Below are 6,077 nucleotides of genomic sequence, written 5' to 3'. Positions count from 1 at the left end.
CTCCAACTGCATTCCAATAACTAAATTCAAACAAATATGTTTTACCACCATTTTAACTAGAATAATATTACAAGCACATACTTAAATATATTTGGGATTCAAAACATTACATCTAAACTAGTCTCCAAAAAAATCTTAAACCTGCTTCAACTGGTGGTTTTACCTATGGAATGAAGAAGAAGCGTCTGGTTTTAAAAGGGGGAAAAATATATTTTATTAATAGAATCAGGTCTTACTAACTCGGGTGTGATCCTGTAGAATTTTAAGAATTGAAACAAAAATAATGCTGAGACTTTAGTTCAGTTTTTCCTCCACTTCTTTCCTTTATTTTTATATATATGATTCATTTAAATTAATAAAAAATCCTTAATTAAATAATGCTTTTCATTGCATTGACATACACCCTATTTAATCAGACAGTTAATTGATTAAAACAGAAAATCAGTGCTTTATAAAAAATTAATTGATCTAGCCTACTTTCACCACAAAGTAATAATGAAAACATGTAGCACAGGGTCAAAACCATTCCATGATTACACACATACTCAACAGTTATTGACCACATGGGGTCATACAACCCAAGGGTACTTCTCTTCATGGTAAAACTTGATTTAGGTCCAGTTGTTTCAAACCAACCCCGGGCCCCAACCACAAGGTACTTCTTCAACCTCCCCGAAAGATCTGAAAGGACTAGATAGTTCTTCTGAATAGCATGGTAATAGCTTTCTTTGAGCCTCATGTAGGAGGCTAAGACACAGTAGCTGTTGAAGAGAGGCCTCCACCACCTAGACACAGAGCCTGATCCATCCTTTCAGCTCTTTACAGAGAGGTGTAGAAGTGCCCTTTGGGCCATGGTTCAGTTTGAAATTGGGCCTCATCTCATCATATGTAACTTGAAGTAGGCCTAGTTTGTTTATCAAATAAAATAATGTTGTATTTTCCAAATTACGGTTGTCAAGTGCACCAGGATCTGGTGTTATTTTGATCGAGCAATTGCCCAAATGCAGTTAAGAACAGCCTAGAAATAGCGTAACATTAATGATTGTTTGTGAGGCATTAGAATCAAAGGGGATATTATGGGGTAGGCAGAGCACCAGCATGGGACAACTGAAGTAGGCTCCCTGTACCAGCAGATTAGCATTGGGGAGGATGGCTGTAATACCCTTGGACAAGTTAGCTAAGACAGGTTGGGTCTCAGTCACGGTCATCTTATGATTCATCGTACAGGTCATTGTACCGATCATGCTGGTCATCAAGGCGGTCACGGCTGCCACCATGGCGAACAACAGGCGGGTTGTCAAGGCGATCGCGGCTTCCACCATGGCGAATAACAGGTGGGTCGTTAAGACGGTCACGGCTGCCACCATGGCGAACAACAGGCGGGTCGTCAAGGCGGTCGCGGCTGCCACCATGGCGAAGAACAGGCGGGTCGTCAAGGCGATCGCGGCTACCACCATAGCGAAGAACAGGCAGGTCGTCAAGGCGATCGCGGCTGCCACCATGGCGAAGAACAGGCGGGTCGTCAAGGCGGTCGCGGCTGCCACCATGGCGAAGAACAGGCGGGTCGTCAAGGCGATCGCGGCTGCCACCATAGTGAACAGCAGGCGGGTCGTCAAGGCGGTCGCGGCTGCCACCATGGCGAAGAACAGGTGGGTCGTCAAGGCGATCGCGGCTGCCACCATAGCGAACAGCAGGCTTGTCGTCAAGATGATCACGACCGCCACCATAGCGAACAACAGGCGGGTCGTCAAGACGATCACGACTGCCACCATTGCGAATGGGTGGGTCGTCAAGGCGATCACGGCTGCCACCATATCTAACACGCTGGTCGTCGAGGCGATCGCGGCTGCCACCATAGCGATCGCGCTGATCTACGTAGTTTTTGCGATTGTCATCAGAATTCTCCTTACGGCCATCACTGTAATCTGTTCTAACACTTTGGTCGTCGTGCTCCATCTCCCCTTTCGTCTCATATTGATGCATGATGCTCTCCTCAGTCCTGTCTTCCGGTATGTCCTCCCGGTAACCTGCACCAACTTTGAGTGTGGGCGTGTCATGGAACTGCACCGCTTCTGGAGCTCTGAAAGACAGAGAGACGACAGGGAGACGTGAGAGAGAGAGCGAGAGAGAGAGAGAGAGAGAGAGAGAGAGAGAGAGAGACATGAGAGAGAGACAACAGGGAGATATGAGAGAGAGAGAGATGAAAGGGAGACGAGAGAGAGATAAACATGAGAGAGAGCGAGAACAAGAGATGATAGGGAGACATGAGAGAGAGACATGAGAGAGAGAGAGAGAGAGAGAGAGAGAGAGAGAGAGAGAGAGAACGAGAGAGAACGAGAGATGATAGGGAGACGAGAGAGAGTGAGAGAGAGACGACAGGGAGACATGAGAGAGAGAGAGAGACATGAGAGAGAGAGAGAGTGAGAGAGAGAGAGAGAGAGATGACAGGGAGACATGAGAGAGATATGAGAGAGAGAGAGAGACGACATGGAGACATGAGAGAGAGAGAGACATGAGAGAGAGAGACGACTGGGAGACATGAGAGAGAGAGATGACAGGGAGACATGAGAGAGAGAGAGACATGAGAGAGAGAGAGACGACAGGGAGACATGAGAGAGAGAGAGAGAGAGAGAGAGAGAGTCAAGAGAAGTCAAGAGAGAGAGCAATTAGTAGCCAAAAAATACAATCTCTCCTGAACAACTTTTTAGCATTAACATTCTCCTACACCAATGAAGGTATACATTTGGCCGTTTGGAACATAAACTTTATATTTGACAAATTAGCCTCCTTGGCTAATCTTAAGAAACATAAGATCAAACCAAAAATAATAGATCATGAAAAATGGTTTGATAATGATTGCAAAAATCTAAGAAAGTCATTGAGAAATATATCTAATCATAAACACAGAGACCCAGACAACAAAAATATACGTCTTCAATAAGGGGAAACACTGAAGCAATACAAACACACCCTAAGAACAAAAAAGGAACAGCACATTAGAAATCAGCTAGATGTGATTGAGGAATCCATAGAATCAAACCACTTCTGGGAGAATTTGAATAAATTAAACAAACCTCATAATGAGGAATTGGCTATCCAAAATGGGGATATGTGGAGAAATCACTTTGCAAACCTCTACAGCAATATAACAAAGAGCCCAGAACAACAAGATATACAAGAAAAATTACAAATCCTTGAATCAGCAGTCAAAGACTATCAGAATCCTGTGGATACCCCAATTACAGAACAAGAATTATTGGAAAAACTTTGCACTCTCCAACCCAAAAAGGCCTGTGGTACTGATGGTATTTTAAATTAAATGATCAAATATACAGACCACAAATTCAAATTGGCTATACTCAAACTCTTCAACATTATCCTAACTGCAGGTATTTTCCCCGATATTTGGAACCAAGGATTGATCACACCAATTTATAAAAATGGAGACAAATTTGACCCAAATAATTACAGAGGAATTTGCGTTAACAGCAACTTGGGGAAAATTCTCTGCAGTATCATAAACAGCAGACTACATAATTTCCTTGATGAACACAACGTCCTAAGCAGAAGCCAGATTGGATTTGTAAAAGATTATCGTACAACAGACCACATTTACACCCTCCAGACTCTAATTGACAAACAAGTAAATCAAAACAAAGGCAAAATCTACTCGTGTTTTGTAGACTTCAAGAAAGCATTTGATTCAATTTGGCACGAAACATTAGAAGAATCGGCAGCACCTGGTCTCACCCTACACAACACTGAAATCAAGTGTCTGCTGTACGCAGATGACCTGGTGCTACTGTCTCCCACTAAGGAGGGGTTACAGCAGCATCTAGATCATCTGCAGAGATTCTGTCAGACCTGGGCCCTGACCATTACTAAAAAAAACCAGAATATAATGATATTCCAAAAAAGGTCTGGAAATCAGGATGACAAATATAAATTCTATTTGGACACAGTTCTATTAGAACACACCAAAAATTACACACATCTAGGACTAAATATCAGCAACACAGGTAGCTTTCACATGGCTGTGAATGAGCTGAGAGACAAAGCAAGAAGAGCATTCTATGCCATTAAAAGGAATATTAAAATCGAAATTCCAATTAGAATCTGGCTCAAAATGTTCCAATCAGTTATAGAACCAATTGCTCTATATGGCAGCGAAGTATGGGGTCCGCTCTCTAATACTGAATTTACCAAATGGGACAAACATCCAATCGAAATACTGCATGCAGAGTTTTGCAAGACTGTATTGCAAGTGCAAAGAAAAACTCAAAATAACGCATGTAGAGCAGAATTGGGCCAATACCCCCTCCTTATTCGAATAGAAAAAAGAGCCATCAAACTTTACAACCATCTAAAAACAAGTGACCCCAAAACATTCCATCACACAGCTCTACTATGTCAAGAGATGAAACAAGAGAAGAGTCCCCTCAGCCAGCTGGTTCTGAGGCTCAGTTCACTAACCAAAACCAACCTCATAGAGCCTCAGGACAGCACTCAGAAAATCCGGCCCAACCAAATCATCACAAAGCAAAAAGAAAAATATATCACCTATTGGAAAGACACCACAAAAAATCAAAGTAAACTTCAATGCTATTTGGCTCTAAACAGACAGTACATGGTGGCAGACTATCTGACCACTGTGACTGATAGAAAACTGAGAAAAACACTGACTAGGTACAGACTCAGTGAGCACAGTCTGGCTATAGAGACCGGTTGTCACAGGCAAACCTGGCTGCCCAGAGAGGACAGGCTGTGCTCACTCTGCCCACGGGGAGAGGTAGAGACAGAGCTGCATTTCCTATTACACTGTGACAAATACTCAGACCTAAGAGAATCTTTCTTTCCCAAAATTATCATCCAGTACAAATAATTTGAAACTATAAAAGAGGAAGAAAAAATCAAATATTTATTGGGTGAAAAGCCAAAATGTGCAATTTTGGCAGCCAAATATGTGTCCTCATGCCACAACCTGAGGGACAGCCAGTGAAAAGTGTAATGTAATGTCAATAATATTTCCTGTTTTGTTTTGGCTTTCATAGCATGTAATGTGTCTTCTCAGTTATGTTGAGATTGGTCGACTACTATTGCTTTAATGTATTGTTATTCTCATTAATATTGTTGTTGTAGTTGCTGTTAATGGTAATCCCATTTCCACTACTACTGTTATTATTGCTGTTGGTCCCACCATTTTTGTTATATGTATACTTTGACAATGTAAGTAATTTTACTTGCCATGTCAATAAAGTCTATTGAATTGAATTGAATTGAATTGAATTGAGAGAGACGACAGGGAGACATGAGAGAGAGAGAGCGAGAACAAGAGATGATAGGGAGACGAGAGAGAAAGAGAAAGAGAGAGAGAGAATGACAGGGAGACATGAGAGAGACGATAGGGAGACATGAGAGAGAGAGACGAGAGAGAGAGAGAGAGAGACGACAGGGAGACATGAGAGAGAGAGAGAGAGACAACAGGGAGACGAGAGAGACGACAGGGAGACATGAGAGAGAGAGAGAGAACAAGAGACGATAGGGAGACGAGAGAGAACAAGAGACGATAGGGAGACAAGAGACAGAGAGAGAGAGAGAGAGAGAGAGAGAGAGAGAGATGACAGGGAGACATGAGAGAGCGAGGAGAGAGACAGGAAGACATGAGAGAGAGAGAGACGACAGGGAGACATGAGAGAGAGAGAACAAGAGATGATAGGGGACGAAAGAGAGAGAGAAAGAGAGAGAGAGACGACAGGGAGACAGAGAGAGAGAGAGCGGAGAGAGAGAGAGAGAGAGAGAGAGAGAAGAGAGAGAGAGAGAGAGAGAGAGAGAGCAAGAGAGGACAGGGAGACATGAGAAAGAGAGAGAGACAACAGGAGAGAGAGAGACGATAGGGAGACATGAGAGAGAGACATGAGAGAGAGAGAGAGAGAGAGAGAGAGAGAGAGAGAGAGAGAGAGAGAGAGAGAGAGAGAGAGAGAAGAGAGAGAGAGAGAGAGAGAGAGAGAGAGAGGACAGGAGACATGAGAGAGAGAGAGACGACAGGGAGACATGAGAGAGAGAGAGAGAGAGACAAC

The 6,077-nt window shown here is 43.1% G+C and overlaps 1 pseudogene across 1 annotated transcript in view; it reads right to left on the bottom strand.

Moving 5' to 3' along the window:
- Positions 1–1,209: 1,209 nt before the first annotated feature.
- The window catches only part of LOC311143843, a 6,807-nt pseudogene continuing 1,939 nt past the window's right edge, over positions 1,210–6,077 (bottom strand). Inside the window, exon 5 of the transcript XR_014615561.1 lies at positions 1,210–2,080. The product of XR_014615561.1 is annotated as an uncharacterized misc_RNA (transcript). The remainder of the gene's footprint in view (positions 2,081–6,077) is intronic.

Source organism: Coregonus lavaretus (genome assembly GCF_964263955.1).
Source record: "Coregonus lavaretus genome assembly, chromosome: 16".
Classification (NCBI taxonomy): Eukaryota; Metazoa; Chordata; class Actinopteri; order Salmoniformes; family Salmonidae; genus Coregonus; species Coregonus lavaretus.
The sequence above is the reverse complement of the archived record's forward strand: the minus strand, read 5'-3'. Positions and strand labels throughout refer to the sequence as shown.